The 22,607-nt window shown below is 38.1% G+C and overlaps 1 protein-coding gene across 1 annotated transcript in view; it reads right to left on the reverse strand.

The window, feature by feature from the left end:
* Positions 1 to 22,607, reverse strand: part of GTDC1 (glycosyltransferase like domain containing 1) — a 160,727-nt gene that overhangs the window by 92,133 nt on the left and 45,987 nt on the right. The gene's annotated exons all lie outside the window — the stretch shown is intronic.

Consider the following 22,607-nt stretch of genomic DNA (forward strand, 5'->3'; position numbering starts at 1 on the left):
AAGAAAAATATTTTTTCCTCTTGCTGTAATTGCTATATGTACATACAGTACAGTGATAAATATTCATGGCTGCTACCAGTTCAATATTTAGGATTCAGGAAGTTGCCTTGTATGCTAAAATACAGCAGGAAGGAAAAGCTTGGTTTCAACTCACACTCCCAATGCATTCTTTTTATACATTTTTATTTTAAAATACACCATTTCAAAAATTTTAAAAGTTACATAAATGCATTTTTTAATTTGAAAATCATTTGGGTTCTCTCACAATTCCTCCTTACCCCTCTGATTCTTTATTTCAACCAGCTGATCAGAGTATTTATGTACTAGAATCAAATGTCAAACAAGATTTCAGGTCAGATCCTCAGCCAACACAATTAAGAACCAGTGTTAAATACTTTTCCACTATTTTTTAGGACCTTTAACTCAAAAAGATATCAAAAACTATGTGAAAACTGTGAATAAAAATTACTTCTCTATATGTAATATCAAAAAGTAAGCTTGAAAGAGCAGAGGACAGAGCAGAGTTTTGAGGGGGGTGAATTCCGTATGGACTGCTTTGCTCTTTAGGCAACAACACTGAAGCTTCTTGAATTTTATTAAGTGTGTGTGGTACTATTATTTTCCCTGATTTGTAATTAAATTTGGCTTCAATTAATTACTGACAGATGCACATTTTTACTTTAGTGGCCAGATTGTTCACCATGGGCTACCATCGGCCTCTCTGTTCCCACGAAGGGAGAGGTCGAGACCAAGCAGTCAGAGCTGTGGTGATGAGGGGGGAAGGAGAAGCCATGAAGCCACATCGTTCTCCTCGCTCAAATTTCATCAGCAACAAAAAAATGAAAGAAAGGAATTTTATTAGAGCAGAGAATAAGCAAACCAGAATAACCCACTAGTGACAAGTAGCTATTGCTGGGTGGTTTATATAAGATGGACAAACCCTGCTAAAACAGGCGCTATGATGGAACAAAGAAAACATAGGAAGCAAGATAAATAGAGGACACAGTGATTGAAGGCAAAAAATTCACCACAGGTAAATACACAGGATGCAGTGATGTATAATGAAATGACATTTTAAAAGGAAAATGCTTGTGAAACTGATGTTCTACTCAATTAGGTAACATTTAAGCAGCATTATTTATTGGTTGTAAGGCTGCAAATTAATTTAATTTGGTATCTTATCTGTCCAACTCCGGAAAGAAGCCAAGCATGTCAAAAGGCTGGCATGAACAACACAGTATGACCAAGGGGCTGTAGCAGCACGGAGAAGACCTAGGGCTACACGTACATACACTTCTTAATCTGAACAGCAAGCTTTGAGCATCGTTACTTCACATCTCCTGGTGTCAGCTTGGATCCAGGATGGCACAGAGCAAACAGCCATCATCATGGATATATGGATCCCACTGCAAGCGAGGCTGACTTATCCCACAGAAAGGGAATCAAACCCAGTGCAGCACAGACCTACCACAACACTGAGGGCTTCCCTTAAATAAAGGTTTGTATCAAAAGATACTCGCAGAAAGCAGAACAACAAATGAGTGGAGCTCACTTCCCATTATTTTAGATGTTTGTATTTAAGTAAGGCCAAAGTAAAGACTCAAATCTTCCCCCAGTTTTCAGGTTTACACATTTTGTGTTTTAAAACCACAGATCTGCTCACTTGGCACAAATGGGAAGAAAATCATGGAACCTCAGAATTGTTTGGATTGGAAGGGACCTTAAATATCACCAAGTTCCAACCCTCTGCCATGGGGAAGCTTTGCTGACTGTTTAGGGTTACATTTCAAGCGCCCTGAAAAATCCTGTCTTCCAAAGTATTCCAGACTGGTTTTTATGTTGCTTTATATGCCTTGATATCTAAACACCTTTTTTTTTTTTTAAAGGAATTTGAAGACTGACTAAAAGGAACTCAGCTGTCTTAGCAAACGGCTTTCACGTTTTTCTTATATCCCACAACTCTGATTTAATCTCAATCTACAGACAGCAAGTCCTTTAAAATTATTCTTACGGAATCTCGCTAATTTTCCTAAAAAACTCCCACTCCAGAGCATCAACTCAATGCATAACAACTGCCTAAGAATGGGGACCCTCATGAAAAGCAGGATTCTTCCCAGAAAACTAATACAGACCTTGAAAAAACTCAGACTGTCATAAAACCTGAGCAGCTGGCAACTCTGTCACCATGAAGTATCCATATGGAAGACCGAGATGTGTCAAACTACCCAAAACGAGTTTGGATAGTGCAGAAGATGGAATAAATAATTCAGTATCTTCAACACTTTCAACAGCAGGTAGTAGATATGCTACCTGCTCCTACAACGTGCCAAAATGTAACATGTGAGTGAGAGCGAGCGAGAGAATGTGAGTGTCTCCAACCTGTTTTCATGAGGATATTTTGCTCGAGGAACTTCTCTTTTTAGAGGCATATGATCTGTATCAGATGTTTGTCAGGAGCAGGCAGCACTACAGAACATTAGGAATAACTTAGTGATTTGTAATATATATTCACAAAGTGAATTCACAAAGTCATCCGTATACATGTATTTAAAAAAAATATATTTTTATCAATTATTACAGAAAAAATGAAGGGGAAATATGTATGTCTCCCAGATGCCCCTCACACTCCTAGACTATTTGTTGCTGCAGCATAGTGGCAACTTTCCTGCCACAACATAAGCTGAGCAAACTATTCCACGCGCTCAGCAAAATGGCAATCAGATCCACAATTTCAATATTGCTGCTCCACGTTCATGACATAGTTCAACTATAAAACTACATGGTGCAGTGTCAGTCTTCTGCCATCTCTTCCTAAGAGAAACAGTCACATATTGGTGCATAAACCTTCATCATTTGTACTCCGAGAAGATAAAGTGACACTTCTGTCCCCCAAGAAATTAAAATAACTTAATGCTTAAGGGTCTCCAGACCTATCTTTGGAGGGACAAACTCCCTCCTGCACAGATGTATCAACCAGTGCTTCATCAAAAACACATGGACAGCAGGTAGACTGATACTCAAAAGCACATCAGTAAGGAAAATGTCAAGTTTTGTGTACTGCACACTATTTTGAGCCCCTCCACTTTCTGATTAGAACATTTCTGTAACTCAGCAAAGCCCACACTCGCTACCAGATTTGAAGGATTGTGCCGAAATGGCTGAGCGACCGACTGAAGTGAGATTTCAAAGAAGTGAGACAAACACTCGCCTAAATTCAAAAGCTGCCAAACATATTTCATCAGACTTTCAAAAGATAATTGTTTTGTCTGTTCTGAATTAAGCTTTAAGTGCTTTAAGAAAGGTTTCTCTACAAACATGGCTAAAGATCACAAAAGGGAGCATTTGGAATGAATGGAACCCTTCAGTCATATATTTATTTAATATCACTTGCATCATGCCTGCCATATACCATAAGCTGCTTTATTTCCAATTCCATAACATGATTTTAAGGATAATCTATACTGATGTCCTACCATTTTATTTCACGTGTTATCATAACAGGGCTTTTATTTATAATGTAACCAGGGAAAGAGAAGGAAATAAAGAGGCTCAGCTCTGCAGCTTGGAGCTCCTGACACAGGATGTAAGGGACTGATGCAAGAGCTGGGACAAAAAGGAGAGAATTCAAAGAAAAAGAGAGTATGTCAAATTCGTGAGAGAATTTAACAGCCACGGAAATGATGCCTTTTGCCCATTTTTCTTCTCCAGCTTCTTGCTGAGAGATTTGCAGGGTTAACAATAACATTAAACATTTACAACCATATTTGGTCAATTTATACAACACAGATCTGATCCTTGAGTGAGCAACCCACACCTCAACATTGCAAGATGCTGGTATTTCCCCACATGCAAAAATCCAATAATAAAATAATAATTTAATAAAAATACTTCTAGGCTTCCATATATTTCACAAATCATGCTTTCCCAGCACATCTCATATGCAACTGTTGCTTCAGAATTCCTTTTTATCATTAAATAAAGCATCCAGTGCTAAATTCCCATTATTCCCCAGGAAAATGGAAGAGAAATATGTGCCTCTGGGGTTGAAATCATATGTTAAAAAGTCAGAAAACCACACCAGATGCTTTCTAATCTTTAAGATTAAGAAATTGAAGCCAAGGCTTGTTTATCAAGGACCACCAAGTGAACCAGGGCAACAGTGAGAAGTCAAGAGCCCAAGCCAGAGCTGAAGATAAGTGAATGTCATGGTTTAGTGATTTAATCAGCTCATGTAATATCATGTAAGTGTTTATGTATCTTATGGATCCTGCTCTCCACAGTACCTGACAGGTTTCCCAAAATATTATCTTTATGAGAGCGTACAGAGTGATTCAGCATTTTCAGATCTCCTATCTTCACTCCCAGAGAGATGTACATGCACAGATGTCTGCGTGCATGCACATGCAGATACAAGACACATAAATACTACATACACACATTTTCTAGCAAAATCCACCATAAAACTATGAAACATTCTGAACTGAGCTATTTAAACTGTGGCCAGGAAAACTGTTGACAAGAGCTAATTTGTTATTGAAAAAAGATTGTGCATCTCTCCATGACAGAAACCTAAAAATCTGTTCAAGATGACTGGGCAAGGAGCTTTCATATCAGCAAAGGCTGAGCAAAGTAAAGTAGTTTTGGTCAAGGTCTCCAAATAATGCCATTTTTCCAGCAATGCCTTTGAACTACGCATAAAACCTCTCAGGAGCTCCTGAAAAGGAAACTTGACTCAAGCTGTTTGTCAAGATGACTGGAGATGTTCTTTGGAAAGTATTTCCAAAAAGTTCTGGAGCAATGGTAGCTGCACAATCATATGGGAATAATTTTCTGTATATATCTCTTTATATTGCTGGAAGAAACAAATTAACTTGAAAATTCAAAGATCTTTATACAGCCCTGTGCTCCTAGGTACAAATATTTAAGTAATCTCTACCTCCTGTCAAACACTGAAATGGATATTAAATTATATTAAATTATTATAGATACAAGTAGTAAAATTTCTTTTCTGCTTACTCTTTTAGCTCCTGCATCTTGGCATTTCTTACACAGAGTATAAAAGCTATTTTAATATTATCTTTTATTTAAATTGCTTCTTCTATTAGCACATAAACTTTGTGCTGGATGTACAAACACCTGCCCAGAAGCCTCACAAATTTTCCCTGTAAAGGTTCAGAGGTTTAGAAAAGAGTATTTATTCCCAATATTCCTTTCCCTGATGGTTTCAGGATGCCATCCCTTTGGCCGTCTTTTATTTTCTCTTTAAAATAAATAAGTAAACAAACCATACAGAAGGAAGGAACTTCAGTATTTCAGCCCCAGCTGAACCCAAAACTCCCCAGAGAGCCCTATGATCCCCACTTGTATGTGCACAGCACAGTGTGAACCACCCCAGCCTGCAGGTACATAGAGTGGGTGAAATGCTTCCCTTGACTTCATATATGAAACGAAGAGAAGAATAAAAGTAACGTTAAAAAGAAGGTGGTGGTGTGGGGAGGGGGGGGATTTAATGTGGGAAATATCCCTCTCTCCTGTTCCAGTACCTGTGGATTGACTTGATGAGAAAGAAGGAATCTGATAGATAAAATATTTAAAAATCATTTTTCTCTTCTCTTCTCTCTTGTTCCTGTGTATTACCACAAAGAACAAAATGAAGGAGCAAGGAACTAGTGAAAAAAAATCAAGTCAGAATTACATCCGTCAGGGTGATGGAGTGCAGTGTCCTGCCCAGTCCCACCGCAGACCTCCTCAGGGCTACTGTTTCAAGTAAAAATTAAACAAGATGACACAGAAACAGTCCAAGATTGACATTTTCCAGCTTTGTGTCATGTTACATTATTTGAATGAATCTCAACTTTTAAAAACATCCAAAGGAAAGCGAATGAGGGCTGTTTAAAACAAAAAAGACATGCAAGAAGTAAGACTCGCTAGGAGAAAGAGAGCCACCCATGTTGATACTACCAAAGGTAAGAATATTTTTAAGGACACTGTTACCTATTCCAGCTATTCATTTTGTTACCAGATTAATATGAAAAATGTTTATTATTCTATTAGTATTTTTCCCCTGTGCTTTACTCAGGTTGTGTCCAGAGGTCCATCTCAAGGGTTGCTGATGAAACCCAGTGCTCCCACCACAGTGCTCTCCCACCCATCTTCAAGGTCCCGAGTCCACAGCACAAGGGTTCAGCTTTATTGGAAGGACAAAGCCCTGAAACTACTGGAAAAGCTGTTCAGAAGTATGAAAAATAATATGCAGCATTTTTTTCCTCAGTTACCAAGAAATTCGAAGCAGCCAGCAATCAACCTCCCTCTTCTCAACACTCAAAAGCACTTACAGAATCCTGTTCTTAACCCTGCTGCACAGGAAAAATTCCCTTTTATATCTTCCATTTATTTTAATTTTTACCTGAAAGGCAGAAAAGAGTTGGGTTTTATGTACACCAAACATAAATTGGACGCTTTTTGCACTGCATTAGACTGTGGTTACCTTCCCCAAATACGAATGCATACCTGAATTTCCACAAAAAAAAAAATAAAATAAAATAAATTGCCTTTCTGATTTAAGCATGGCCTGTTACTCAACGTAATGTTCATCTATACATGTTCTCACTGTTTAAGAACTCGGCGCAGGTGTTATTAATAAAATAAATTTATTTTTAAAAAGGATGCTATTCTATAAGCTTTGAAGCTCACACATAGTCTAACTTAAGCCAGCTTGGGCTCATCTGGTCTTTAAATGAGCCCTTTCATGTGGTCAGCCCACGAGCCATACGTACTGCTGCTCAATCACGCCACTGTACATCGTCAGCGCGAGGATGATTTGCATGATTTGCATTTCCTGTGCGCTCCAGCTTCAAGGAGCTCTAAGCACCACGTACAAAAGAAACCACCGCCAAGTAATGCAAAGATTCTTTAGTTAAACCAGATGAGACTGTTTCAGTCAGCCTTGCCAATAGTGAAAAAGGAAAAACAAAAAACAAAAAAAAAAAAAAAAACAAACAACAACAAAAAAAAACCAACCCAACAAAAAGAAGGGGGGGGGGAGGGAAGTCTCAGGGATATCCTGTTAAGTAAGGATATATTTGGAGGGAATCTGAACCTTAGATTCATACCCTTACTTTTAAAATATAAAAGCTCTATGAGAACCTTAATAAATATGGCCTAGCAGGAAATAATTCAGTCAAGAACTTCTCTTCCCCAGTATTTCTTAGCTTTTGGCACTACATTATGTTAGTAATTTATTTATTTATTCAATAGCACATAAATGGATTCTGATAACATTCCATTTCATAAGGTAGAAAAACTAACCAAATTAAACTGAATTCACTGATAGCTGGTTAATACCTGTCCCTATGAAGAAATATTTTATTTTATTCCAAATGATCAATAAAACCTATTGGACAAACAGCTAAGACAGAAACAGCATTACAGTGGGCTTCAATGAATAAGAACTAAAATTAAAAAAAAATGTACCAGAGCCTCGTTGTCATGAAAAACAGAGACAGATGGGGAGCCAGACCTATATGATGCTACAAATAGATGAATATCTTCTAAGGATTTCAACAAATGTTATAAGACCTAGTCAAAAATCAAAAAGTACAATGCAGCAGCACAAGCAAATCTGAAGTTCACCTGAAATCCAAGCCATTCTATCATCATTATATAGATTGTCAATGTTTCAAAAATAACAATAAAGATAAAAGCGTTTATAAAATCATTTCTAGATAACAGCACAGCTAAAAATGTCATTATTCAGTACAAAGAAAATAAAAATAGAAGTTTGCTGTAACAGCTACTTTGGAAATGAGGGACAACCTGCCCCCAACTTAAAAATCCAGGTGGGTGCGCTCACTTCATGTTCCAATATTGGATTGTATGGAAAATCTCCCTTAAAACTGGTAGACAAATTGAGATGACTAAAGACTGTCAGGCTGAGTGAGCTGTATGTGCCCAGATGCAGAGTGCAGCCTGACAGAGATCCCAAGTCAGGCTGGTCCAGGAATCTGCACATCATCACACTCCAGAAAAACCACAGCGAACTCCCAGCACTACCACTTCCAAAGGACACTCGATTTTAGAAAATTAAGTTGCATCTTCTTACGTTTTGATTTTTTTCTTTTTTTTTTTTTTTTCTGTTTTGTTCAAATGGAACCAAATACAAGATGTGGGCAAAACCATAACCGAGGGGTTAAGTTCCATTTCGAACACAAAAATTCCACTTATTTCATTGTTGTCTGCAAATATACAGTCAAGAGCCACATTTAATCACCATGCATAGTTTCTATATTGTGACTGTAAGATTTAGTAATCGAAATGGCTACCAGAATAAAAATGCACTCTGTCATTTTTCCACTTAGACAGCCCCTGTATAATGCTCTTAAAGGTCAGCTAATTTTATTATGGAAAGTAACTAATAACCTTTATTAATTCTTACGCTCGCAGTTTTCGAACACGTCAACCAAATAAATAATACACTGCAGGAAGACACCACAAAAACCAAGCTGTTGGATGCAATCTCTCTGCATTTGCAACAGACAAAAGAGATCACTGGAAATGTAATACATGGGGCTTTTTTGCTCTGGAAATTAGGAAAACATGGATAGACAGAGCTTTGTAAAACGCAGGCTGCAGGTCCTCCCCCGTGCTCCAAGATGCAGAGACCACCAAATGAGGTGTTAAATGCACAAATAACCAAGCACAACTATGATTCCAAATGTTACACAGCACCTTTTCTTTTTTCTAATTTCCTAAATTTGCCGGATGTGCTCAGTACTGGAGACCATAGGAATTTTGCTTAGAAACTTTTCTGCTGTCTTTCATTTAATAAAATGACTGAAAAACATGAAAATATCAAAGTTAAAAATATAGGTGTTTCGGTTTTATTCTCGCAATATCTCTTGCATGGAAAGCATCATTATGTTGCATACTATATAAAATGATGCAAGAATATTCAGATTTATGAAGGATTTTTGCTTTCTTTAAATGGATCAGAATGTACAACTGCTCATGGCCAGCCTCTCCCAGCAAACTGTTTTGAGTGAGTTTGTTCCTAAGAAACATTACAGTGCCTGAAACTAAAAATAGATGGTTATTTTTAGCCATTTAATCACAAGAGGAAAAAGACACAGTTTGTATCAGTCTTCTTTAATTTACAAAATAATTCCATAACGCACCCTGTGTGTGTATATATCATGAAAATCCCTGGGCTCACTCAACCTCTGGGCTCACACACCGGCTGCAAGTGGAAGCAAAATGGGGTTTTAAAGATTCCGGCAACAATAGTCTTGTGACTAAATCAGAAACAGAAGCACTAGTCATGAGCCAAACAGATACCTATCGGTTTCCTTGAGCTTAATCTGATTAAAACATGGCTCTCAAAAATGTTAAATAGAATGCCACGTCAGAGAGCTGGCAAATGATAAAAATAGTTCATGACAGGAAATCATTATTAAAGCAGCATTACTTGTGTATCTGTTATGGAAATTTCCCTGCGATTTTTCTAGGTTTCCCCTTATGCTTTTTGTTGAGTTGCTATTACACTTTTTTTTTTCCCTCGATGGCATGTAAGTTTGAGATGTAAAAAGAAAATTATCACTGCAATTTTCCAACTCTACTCTGCTCAATACCATCTCAAGTGTGTCATACATCATCTTGTCATTCACTTGAACAAGAAATCACATAATATGCAGAGGTAGAAAATAATCCAAAATGGGGAAGTGCCACTAGGGCAAAACCATATTCCTATGCCAACACAGGGGAAAATTTAAAATAATAAAAAAAAATATAATAACTTCATCTTAACTACTTCAATGGCTTTTAGAATGAAAGCATCTAAAAATACTTAATTAGAGGAAAAGTTTCTATGAAAAGCTGCTGGGAATGACAGTAGAGCCACTCTAGAGTCCACCAAACAATATTATAAAAACAAACCATTGAGAATATACCATCAGAAATCAACCTGAATGTTTTGAAAAGCCTACACAAGTAAAAGAAGATTCAGAACCCTAAGAAAATTTTTTAAAAAGAAAGTTTGTATTTCTACCCTCCTGCTATTACCACTCCCCTCACAAACATCCTCCAGATTATCCTTCAGAGCACCCCATAAAATACAAACTACAGTTGTAGCATCTTGTCCTGACTTCAGTTACATAATCCAGAAAAAGCTTTTACAACCAAAAAAACTCCAACCAAACAAAAAATAATCCCTAAAAATACTTCTATAAGATCTTATCTTACTCTGAGGCTAACTCTAATTCCTAAGTCCCTATTTTCCCAAGTCCCTATTTTCCCATACTGAAGAGACTTCAACAAACTTGAACAGCCACCCCTAAAACCCTTTGGACTTGTTTTAAAAAGTCATGGTGGGAAAAAGCTTCTGTCCATCAAATTAGTTTTTCATTTAAAATAGACATTTCATCTCTAATGATGACTCAGGCTTCTCCCAAGAAAAGCCAGTATTAGTTGGTAACTGCTGCAGTGCCTTTCCACCAGGACACCCAATGTCCCTTCTGTACCTCCACTCATCCTCCCTCTGCTCCCTGCACCCAGCAGCCTCGACCACTGACGCTTAAAACAAACAGGGATTTTTAAATTTCAGGTCAAACTCATAATTATTTGCCACTGGCACATCATAAGACAAACACATGATTTTGGGGAAAAACAAGGTACTTCAGAGACAGGTCTAGATGGAAGTAGGGCTGGTCTTTAAACTCCAACTACTGCCCACCTAAAATCCAGAGGTGACAATGCAATCACAGCAGTAGTGACAATTTCTAAAGACAGTAGAGTCACCACATGTTTTGCAAGTGTGTCTAAGACCTCCTTGATTTTTGTCCTGGATATACAGCCAAGCTCGGCCTGACTCAGCATGAAAGGGAATGTGCATCCTATTAACTGCAGTGCTTAAAACTTATTTCATAAAGAGTTTTCCAAGAGCACTCACATCTATTCCTCTTAATATCCCTCCCACATTAAGAAATTATTATTGAATACACAGAGTAATCAGCTCATGGTCTTACTACAATCATCCTTGACAAAGCAGGAAAAAAACACCCAACTGTGAAGCATTAGAAAGCCAAGGTTCAAAACATCCCTATTTATTGAGATCAATGCAAATTTATTTAGATCTCCAAGGAACAAGAATCAAGTGCTGCCTCTTGATACAGACTGGTAAATTCAAAGTCACTAGTTCTGCAATGGGCCTTCACCAGGACATCTGGGAGGTCACAGTGAAGGACAAACAGCCTTAACTGAGAGAAGAAAACCTGGTGACAGCTAATCCACAATTAGTTTAAATGTTAATTTTAACACATTGTTAAGCACTGAACTTCATGTTGTCCTGCCTGTTTTCTAATCTAATCTTCAATGCAGAAGAATGGACTAATAGATAATTGATTTATTACACACCCTTCCAGGTAAGAACTGAATGGCAGAGTTCTTGGTGTGAACCAAGAGCAAATTTGTTCCCAACATCCCCTTTCTCATTCCATAGCCTCTCTCAGATCCAAAAATCTGTATTACCCCAGTAAATGAGACATGCAAGGGGAAAACAGGCATTTTTGTGGCGCTTGGGAGCAAAAATATGTACGTGTAGAATTATATAGAGGGCCAGAACACCTCCCATCACTGCAGGCTAAATGAGTCATCCACTTCAGAATAATGACCAGTAATTAAACAAGAATCTGTAGAGCTGTTAAGTGCCTTTAACAATTCCAACCTATGACACTGAAGGGGTACAAGCTCCCCATGTACTGAAACCATCCATGTGATCTATCATACAGTGGAGCCTCTTACAAAACAACCTCTCACCTATGGAAATTCTCTCCAAGAAGCTAAACAAAAACATTTTTAAACATTTATGGCCATAAATTTCAGCCCTGTTCCATAAACTGATGAAGAGACATGACATCATGCTAACTACCTAGACCTGTCTGGTTGATAACAGTCGCAGGTTTCAGGATGAAGACTGAACTGCAGGAGCAGGGAAGGGTGTGAACCTACAGGTCAGCACAGATGCTGAACACAAATCTGGCTGGCCAAAGCAGAGCTGACACTCCAGCAAATATAGGAGGTCTGGCCAAGCAGGGCTGACACCACAAATACAAGCCTTGCAGTATTTTTGCCTTCTTTTCAGCCTCCTTGGACTGAAAGTAGGAAGGTTTTTCTTAAAGGGACCTAACTGCTCCATCCTCCAGTCCCTTTATCCACAGTTCTAGTTTCATATTGTACAGACTCCACATTTTCCCTGAAGAATCAGCAAAATAATAGCAAGCCCCATGTTCCAATGGGACATTTCTATTTTTTTTTTCTTTCAGCAAGCTGCATCTCCCTTTGCTCCTTGGTTTCTCCTACATTTCCAGACCTGAGCTCATATCTTAAGTCTTCAGAGCTTTACTGAAGTCCTTTCATACAGCTCGTTTCTAAATCTTGTCTAGAAGTATTTGTTTTTCCCTTCCTAACCCTCTACTTCTCTAAGTGCCAAACACTTGGCCGGCCAATATTCCCATATCAGGCTTCAAAGAGGCAATTCGGAATTGTCTTGACTCGGGTTGTGACAAGAAGGGGCAGGGGCCCCCAAAAGCGTGGTGCTCTGCTGCTGCAGGAGGGAGCAGATGGCCACCTTCCAGATGGCCGCCAACCTCGTCTCACCAACTGCAACATCTGTACCTTGAATTACATCTCAGAGGATGGTCCTGACACAGACTGCAGGTCACTGCCCACGGCTCCCGGCCACACGGCTGCTCCACAAGCCAGAGCATTTCGCAAAATGCAGAATGACAAGCCTGAAAAAAGGTTATGACTAATTAAAGTTTGTAGCAGGGCACAGTTGAAGGAGAGCTCCAAAGTAGATGTTAGGGAGAAATCCATCTTAAATATATATATTTTAAATGTTTCTCCAATCCAGTGTTTTGTCCCCAACCACAAACATGCCTTGCTTTCCACATGTCACCTTGCAACCCTGGAATTAAGATGTGAACCACGCAAACCCAACCAACCCCAAAGGTTTTGCTTCCAGGTCGCTCCACAGCTGAGAATGAGCTCATTTTTCAGCTTCCAGACCAAAAGTCTCCAACAGCACTACAAGAGCACTCAAAAATTGACTGGATCCAGCTTTAAACATGATAAACTTCCAAAGGCTCAGTGAAACAGTGGTCAATGAATTTTAGCTTGAAGTAGCAAAGAGTAATTTGTGAGCTCTGTACCATCAAAGTCTAATTTTAACACAGCCACAAATTATATTGTTTCTTCACATGAACTTAATTCAACTCCTCGTTGGGGAAGTTATATTGAAACCTACCAACAGGAAGGTAACCAAACCATTTTTTCTGCCACAATAAGAGGCTGGTCTGAATTAATAGTATCACCAATTTTATAGTATATATTCTTCTACAGTTTATTTAATAAATTCAAAAATTGTTACTGCTTTCTTAATCTGAATGCATTACTTCCTCAAAAAGACTGTTTCCAGACACTTAAAAGGAAAAAAGTGTGTTTTACAATAGGAAAAGGGAGAACACCGCATTTCAAAATCCATTAAGATATAAAATTCTGGTTACAGGCTCAACAATCTGCCTAATTAGTTTTTTCTAATTAGCAGGATGCTCTAACCTCTTTAATAAGACTTCTGTGGACAGAATGTTCCATACTGGTTATCCATCTGAGGAAAAAACTAAACAAATACTTCTGAAGTGCAGCTAATAGAACAAATGTGGCTGGGCTTCATGGTCAGAAGGCTGCTCTGGCATGTAATACTAGCAATCTGCAAAAACATGAAATATTCTACCTTGGATACACTACTGCACACACTAAACACCACTCTGGATTTCAAAGACAAAAGGAAAGATATTATGTGCAAGAGTCAATGAAGTTACAGTTTTAAACCACATGCTGGAAGGTAAAATAAATAAAATAATAATTTAAAAAATAAAATTACAAACAAAATAAAATATGCATGGACCAGACACCATGGAAAAGTGAACTGAAGAGATAATGGGAAGGCAAATACCACACTGATGCTGCAACAACCCAAAGAGGGGATGCAGAGCTGTTTGGCAAAGCATTCTCTCAGTGCATTCAGAGCCTTAGTCTGTACCTAGCAAATAATAAGCAACAGTATTGTCTCCAAATCCCATTTTATCCAACAAAAAACATTTTCATTATTCCTCTGTATTAACCATGCCATTAAAAACTATGGGTCAAGAGAAATGCGGAGCCCCAGCAGTATCTGTGACCAGAGGAAAACTCTAGAGATAAAGAAAACCCAGTCTCCTGCTCCATTAGGAGTTTGCAGAGCAGCTGCTGAGCTTCATCTCAACAGCTGAAATATCCTTAATACTCCTTAAAAACACAGGAAGCACACAGGCATCTCAAACTCCCTCCCTGCCACCAATTCATTCACCCCAATTCCACCCACGGCCCCAACATGTTGGTTTCATCACCCATCAGCAGACAGGAAAACTATTATTCCCTTCACTTTTCCCAATCAGTATCTAGGAAAACAAGAGCCATGTGCAAAATATAATCTAAGAATAGTCCCTTGAAAACCTCCTGCTAATGACAGGAGGTACAGAGGCACCATAAATATTGACTTCAAACACGCTGAGCCCCAGAGACCCCACACACTCCACAATGTCAATGACCTTCCATGCTGCTGTTAGCATTGGAAATTAGGATTTTTCAAGTACAGATGCTTACTTTAATGCTGAATTTATATTCCACTCATCAGAGTATAGCATGGTTAACAGTTGGACTTGATGCTCTCAGAGGTTTTTGCCAACCTTAACAATTGAGTCCATGATTAAAATTGAGCGTTTTTCTTCTGTACTGAAATGTAAAACTATACAAAAGTATTTTCCAGTGTGTTTACACCAGAATGAGTATTAATTAAAGTCAAGACCATGCTCCAGCTTCTCTGCTCCATGTTAGAAAAAAAATGGAAGAAAACGTAGGTTTTACTATTTCTAACTCATTATGTAATTTTTCAGTAATTACATTAGACTCTGTTTTTCAAGAGTGGAAATGTCTTTTGTGGCAATATCTCCTTTCTGACACTCCTCCCTACCACTCCTGCCTATGGAGCTTTTAGGGACAAGACCTGAGGTCTGTGTTTACAGCACTTCAGAGCCAAATGCTTCAACGGCCACAGAAACCACTGAAAACCAATTCCAGACTAGGCTGGGCCCAAAGGATCCTCTGCTGGGCTGGTACTGAACTCAGAGGAGCAAGTTCTGCTGCAAACCAGACTCCACCTTGAGCAGATGCTAACACAACAGTCTGGAGAGGGTAAAGATGAGGGCTCTGTAATCAAGTCCTCTTCCAGAAAAGTCTTTTGGAAAACATAATTTGAGTCATCAGTAAGCACAATGGCCAGTTGACCCCACACAAGTGAACTTCTCCCAGTCAGGACCTTGAAGATTTGTGAAAGCCATGCAGAAACACAGGATACCAAATATTCACTCCTGGAATAACTGAAAGTCACAAATTCCAAGAGATGCCCAGCACCTGATGGTAAATCAAGTTCTTCCCAAAGTACCTACCCATCTTTCTTCCTCCCACTTTGACACCCCACAGCTAAGACTTGAGGATGTAACAATAAATTGGAACCAACTTCAGTCTAGGATGATGGCAACAAAGAAGGAAATTCAAGTGGTAAAGTAAAAAAAGAAAAGAACCACAAGAAAACAGTCACTCTACTACCAAAGGAAAAAAAACATCCAAAACCTGCCAGAAATCCCCCCCAAAATTCATCTTTTTTTTTACTGTCTTTAGCAATATTTCTCAAAATTCATTTGGCAGATAAAATTTTTAACTGCTAGGTTTTTAATAAAACTGACTACCAGGAAATTTCTGCATTAAAAATAATTTAAAATAATTCAGTTCCTCAGGGTTTAAGCATAGAGATGTCGCTATGCATGATAGCTGCTCCATGTTTAGTGAGTTACAACTCTTCTGTCACGAGTAGGAAATGCATTTTGCTCACAAAAGCCAAAGGCACTGTCAAACCTGCAGCAATCTGCAGAACATTAGAAAAAAAATGCCTGCAAACTAACTGTTACTAGATAATGGTCCCATTTATCATTCTTAAATTCCATCTTTAATTAAAAATGGGATATTCTCTTGCATAAATAAAAATTTGCAGATGTTCTCAAATTACTCCCCTTCAATTTTTTTTAGTTTTTCCATATACAAAATACATAGAGTTACATGTTCAGAATTTTTTTCATGCTATTACATAATACCTAAATACATGACTATTTTTCCATATTCTAACTAGATACATATAATTTTCCATAGAGTATACTATATTAAAAAATATTGGCACTCAAAGAAAACAAGTTAACAGAAATCAGTAGGAATCCCATTCTACTGAAAGAAAAATACAATTTGAAATTAATTTCTTGTTGTTCTTCCCATAAACATTTACATGTTTTCAAAACATTTGGTAAATCACTAATTTAAAGGACTGATGTACTTACATCAGGTAATATGGTGTGAGAGAATTAGCTCCACTCTAAATACATTTTTCCCCATATAATTCTTTGAAATACTGCTAAAAAGAATTAATTCTTCTAGTAATTTTACAACAAGAAAATCACGTATTTGCTTTTGATGTTGCGTCCACTGCTGTTTGCTTCATTCTTTCTTCAAGTTGAACTAGACAGAAATATCAGTTCAAGTGCAACAAGTAAAATGGAAATTAAGAGAGCTAAAACAGAAAATTATGAACAAGAAGGCAAGGTTATAAACATAAACAATAAAAACAGTCAGTGCTCTGAAATGGAAAGCATTCTTTAAAATGACTGTGTCCACTGGACCATCAGAATAAATGTGCAGGAGGAAGGGAGGAAAAGACAGGGACAAAGGACAAAGGCAAGAGAGGAAAAATACTGTTCAAGGGAATAAGGAAATTGTGGAACTCTTCATTACAGAACAATGAACCAAAAAAAGCCTTTCAGTTGTTTTGTATTTATCAAAGATATCCCAATTAATAGATACAATGTATGTATTCGTAATTGTTTTCTGAAGGGAAGTTAAATTCATCATCATAATGACTCAAAGCCTACCAATACTTAGGCTGAAACATATAAAAGGGAAGAGGAGGAAGAAATAAATTGATCAAACTGCGGTTTGGGGGAGTCAGAAGTTGATCCTAAATTAAATGTTTTCCGTTATGGCACAATTTAGCACATATATTGTAACCAAACTCCTGCCTAGGTATGTGCTGTGTATTTGGGGGAAAATAGTATCATAATCCAGAATATTAAGTGGTTTATGTGTGAATTTAGACTAACATTTCTGTTTGATACAGAATGGCATTTATAAAGCAGCCATCCATGCACAACCACCGTCACCCACGGTGCCTCAGCTCACACCAGAGTGGGCTCCAAGAGTATGGCCTGAGTCCCTTGGATAGCACTACACCAGGAGGTGATGCCCTTGGAGAGCAACCAGCGCACGCCAGCCTTGTCTTAGGGACATTCAGTCTTGTAATCCCAGGGGAATCAAAAAGATAAAACCAGAAAACACCTTTGGGCACATTTTCCAGAGTGACCATGGACGTGGTCAGCGCTTTCAAAATTTACACTGAAACTCATGGACACCCACAGCAGGTGCTAACAGCCCTCAGCTGGCATAAAAAGCAGATGTAGAAAAAGAATCCTAGAAAGGTTTGGGTTAGAAGGGACCTTAAAGATCACCCAGTTCCAAATCCCCTGCCATGGGAACCTTGGTTGCTCCAAGCCCCAACCAAGCTGGCTCTAAGGCAAAGGCACACGGGCTGGAATAGGTGAGGAAAAGCCTCTGGAATCATTCTGTTGAAGACTGGAAACTGAGATGTCACAACTACCTGAAGCAAGACTTTCAAACTACAGTGTGCTTGGGTCAAGTCAAAGCTTACCAAAAAAAACCCAAAAGAACAAATACATATATACATATATACACATATATATGTACTAGTGCTAAGGTAGGTCTTCTCCTAAAATTGCTTTGCTAAAAACAGTTTGTACAATGTAAAATTCCTTTTCACTACGCATCAATTCACAAAACCCAGTCTAGTTCTGGGTACTCATTAAGAAAATAAGTTATTTATGATACCAGAACACAAAGCTATAAATCTAAATCATGTGCAAAACAAGTATTTGACAAATTTTGTAATATTTACTTTTTAGCTAAAAAAAAAAAAATTTATATATATATATATATATATATATATATATAAAAAAAATTGAGATTAGGAAAAAAAGCAGCACCAAAAAAAGGGGGGGAAAAAATCAATATTTTTCTCTTTATTAGATGCAAACTAAAGCTTTTTTTACTTTCCCTTTGGAAGATCAAATTAGTGTTATGGGCTGGAATGACAATGAATTGTGGAAAGTATCATATTCTTTATAATATAGTAGCACATATGTTTGTTATTTGGAAATAGAAATGTAATCCATAACTAATCTAGAAATAAAATAAATACACAGCAACCATTTAAAAGGACAGATAAAATCCTCATTAAAATCCTAAGTGCAGAAATACTGAATCATAATGCACAATTTCATTACATTTTACTGCCAGCAATGTAAATATCAATTCTCCAGGTGATTCATAAAATTCATTTTAGAAAGAAAAACAAGGATTTCACCCGGCATTTGAGAACATAAAGGAAAACACATGCTAGGGTTTGAAAACCCAGACTGTTCCTTCCTTCTCTCATCAGAATATTTTGCTGGAATTTCAGCAAATCTTTGACACATCAAACAGACAACTGCCATTTCACATTAGCACTTTGCAGAGATCACCCAGCAGTCCCAGCCCGCGTCCTTCCCAGCCCCGCACCTCTCCCAGCATCGTCTTCATCATTCCCAGCTCACTTCTGCCAAAACTCAGCTCCCATATATACACTTCCCCTAACTTCAAAGGAAGGACCTTGCATTTAAACTCGTCTAAACCCTCTTTTAACTATCCAAATTGTGAAATTGCCTAATAATGGGAGTGCATTTAAAGGGGGGGCGGGGAGGGGGGGGGATGCATGTTGGACAAATTAACCAAGTAAAGTTTTTTGGAGGGAAGAGTGCATGTGGGGGTTTCCTCGCAAAAACGTAAAGAAAACCTGTCACTTTTAAAATGAATAGCTACCATCTGCCAGCATTTTATCTGAGGCAAAGTTGATTAATGCAAAGTGAATGTTTAAGATCACATTGCTGTCTGCCTGCATAAATTTCAGGTAGTTTACTTAGGAGGATTTTTTGTCCTGTTTCTTAGAAGACTTTTTTGCTGTTCTTATTGGATTGCCCCCTCCAAGCTTTTCGGCAGCCAGAGCTAAGAATAAACACATTTGCTCTTAAATCATGGCGCTGTAAAAGGACTTTTGAGCACCACAGCATTGTTTCTGGCCCCTCAGAGCAAGGGAATTCATCTCCCTGAAAAGGACATCCCACCTCCTTCATCGGCTTCACAAAAACTTTTCAGGTAGCTTCTCTCCATCACATTGAAAAGGAAAATTTCGCACTCTGGTTGTAAGCAGAGAAACAACAGCAGCACTATTATCCCCAATAGGAAATTATTTTGCCTCTAGACCTTCCCTAATTTTTTACTTCATTTTTTACTGGGTTAAGTATTTGTACTGGATTAATTTTTTTAACCAATTATTTCATAATTTGCTTTTGTTACACTATCTTCCCTATTAAAAAAAAAATCAATTATGGATTCTAAACCTTTTTTCTGTTAACTTTCACACCTTGATTTATATTAGCATTCTGTTAAAAATCATTCTCAAATCCATTTGGTAATATGCTCCCCTTCACACATTCTCTCTGACCGATAACATTTTTCAGGAGAAGTTTCAAGAACAGGTTTGGGGCAATAATAACTTAAATCAAACAAAACCCAGTTTTACACATGCATTCCCATGTTACGTTTTTCCAGCATCAGATGGCCTCCAAGTTCTCCCTCAGCAGAGAGAATTTCACACCCCTTATCCAGGCTGGGACACCCTCCATTATCCAGGGCTACAGCAGTGGAGGGCATCATCTGTGCTGAGTGGTGGAGCTTCGTGCCATTCCATATGGACATATATTCTCTGTGCTTACACTCGAAGCTGGCTGGACACCAGCCAGCTCTGGTCAGAAGTCACCAAGTTGTTTTAGCTCAGTACATGGTGCCTGTGTCTCGTATCTCAGTAGGGTTTATTGGTTTAGGCTCAACATGGTGCTAGGACGGCCATCTGGCCCCCGGAGCGGAGCGAACTCCCAGCCAGCTCCCTTGGAGCGTGGGCAGGACAAACGTGTGTGCTTTGCACCAGCCCGTGTGAACTAACCTGGGTGAACTCAAAACGATTTGTTCAGGGGGGAAAAAAAGTGCCAGCAAGTTTAGCATTAATGAAATTAAAGAAATAATGACCCTTTGTTCAGTGAGGGAGTGGAAAAGTGGAGCACAGGGTGAAGCAGGGGCTGCCACACCTTTCTTTGGGCACCTCCACAAGGTGAGAATGTGGAGATTTGTACCCATCAGTGAGTTACACCCACGTGGTATCTTTAATCAAAGAAGTCTTTAAGGCCAGCTTGGATAGGGCTTGGAGAAACCTGGTCCAGTGGAAGGTGCCCCTGCCCATGGCAAAGGGGTTGGAAGATGGTCACCAACAACCCAACCCAGCCGATGCTTATATGATTCTAGGAGATCTGAACCCCATCCTTATGGGATACTGGACATTACATATAGTCACCTATATATTCACGCCTTTACAACAGCTCATCAAAGAACAAGGGATTTCTAGGAGCACATTCCACTGTGCCCCACACAAAACTGCAGTAAAAACACACGGAGCAACAAAGACATAGGGTGAAACCAAGACAACCTCCGGGCAGAAAATTATTCAGTAATTCCTAAGAAATGAGACACATCCCTTCTTCAAATGCAGTAAATTTGAGCAGTAACATCAAAATACACACTCTTAGTAGTGAATATTATGAATGAGGTTTATGTTTATTCACCTATATACAGAAGGAAACACCATAAAATATGCCCAAGAAATCCCAAACAGTAACAGATAAACTATTATTATTATTATTATTATTACTACTATTATTATTTTGTAGGTAATTGGTTATCTTCTTTTAACTAATAGACTACTCATACATACAATTTATTCATTCCTTACCTGAGCATTATGAGGACCAAACTCTAGGAAGGCCTCTAATGCAGCACAAATTACTGCAGCTCCTACGAAGATTATCTAAACATTTCCAGTATTAGGCAGGAATGCTTCCAGCACAAATAGGTATCTATGTATTCATATTTAATGAAATTTACCCTGCCCTGCTTTGAGTCACATCCTCAAACACCTTCTCCAAGGAATACAGGAATGTTTCTGAAAACAAAATATCTAGAAAACAGTTAAATCCTCAAGCTTGCAAATAGTCACACATCCACACAGTGTTAGGTTGTCAGTAAGACTGCACTACTCACTGGAAAAAAAATTTAAAGGGTTGCTTTTTTAAGATATTTAGGGGACACAGCCCCTAAATATTTCACTTTGTAATAATGCATTTTCTCCTTACAGAATGGGGAAAAAAGCATCAGACCTGAAACAGTCTTAAATCTAGTAGATTTTAATAGAATATTAAAAAAAAAAAACCCAAAATTAAGAAACAACCACATCTACACTATATATTGCTGAAATATACTCTCCTTTGCTGAACACCACCCCCAGGTTGGAATTTTTTTTCAGAGCTCTATTAATTGAAAACAATAATTTGTTTTCTCTTTTGTAAAACACAAAAAAGCACAGAATTTGTCTTTAAAATATAGTTGTCAGATATCAAGGGGTATATATATGCTAACATTTACCCTAGGGGTATTTCAGGGCTAGAATCTGTTGCAAATAAAATCTTTATTCATATGAACAGCTACCTGGGGGGCAATACTGAATGTTATACATAATATTTATATATATATACTTAAAATAATCTAGCAGGGCTATTAAAACACACTGGAAGTTACACCGAATTTAGTAGCTCTGTTTTACAGTCTTATGCTACTAACTTTTTTGGAGATTGAATTACTGTCTGTAGAGGATAGCTCCTGAAATATAAACTTCTTTCATATAATGTGTCATACCACTGTTTTACTCTCTGTAATTTAACAGATTGTTCACTGTAATAAAGAAAATAATTACAGGAAAAATAAAAGCATTTTTTGTTTTTCGTTAAATTGGGCAATGGTATTTTCAAATTTGAGAACTTTCCTTGAATTAATAATTTTAAAAATGCTAAAATATTTTCCTTTTTAACATGCTGTCTAGAATTACAGAATAGTCTCTGTGTGCTATGGAAAACAACTTTAGGCTAAAGATCAGACACCCACATTTATCAAGGAGTTGAAGCTGTCTGAAGGAAGTTGGGAGACAAAGCAGTGAGTGCAGCAGCTCTGCAGAGTGCCAGCAGCCTGAGGAAGCTCTGCTGGACCTTCCAAATCCATAAAATGAAGAAGATATCTCACCAGCTGCTAACAAAACTCTCAGATGGTTGAAAGCCTTGTCTAGAGAAAGCAGACAGCAATTCCTCCCTTTTTTGGTGCATTTCAAATGCTGTGACTTGGAAATTGCCACCACAAGAATGAAATTC

The sequence above is a fragment of the Cinclus cinclus genome, chromosome 9, assembly GCF_963662255.1.
Source record: "Cinclus cinclus chromosome 9, bCinCin1.1, whole genome shotgun sequence".
NCBI lineage: Eukaryota > Metazoa > Chordata > Aves > Passeriformes > Cinclidae > Cinclus > Cinclus cinclus.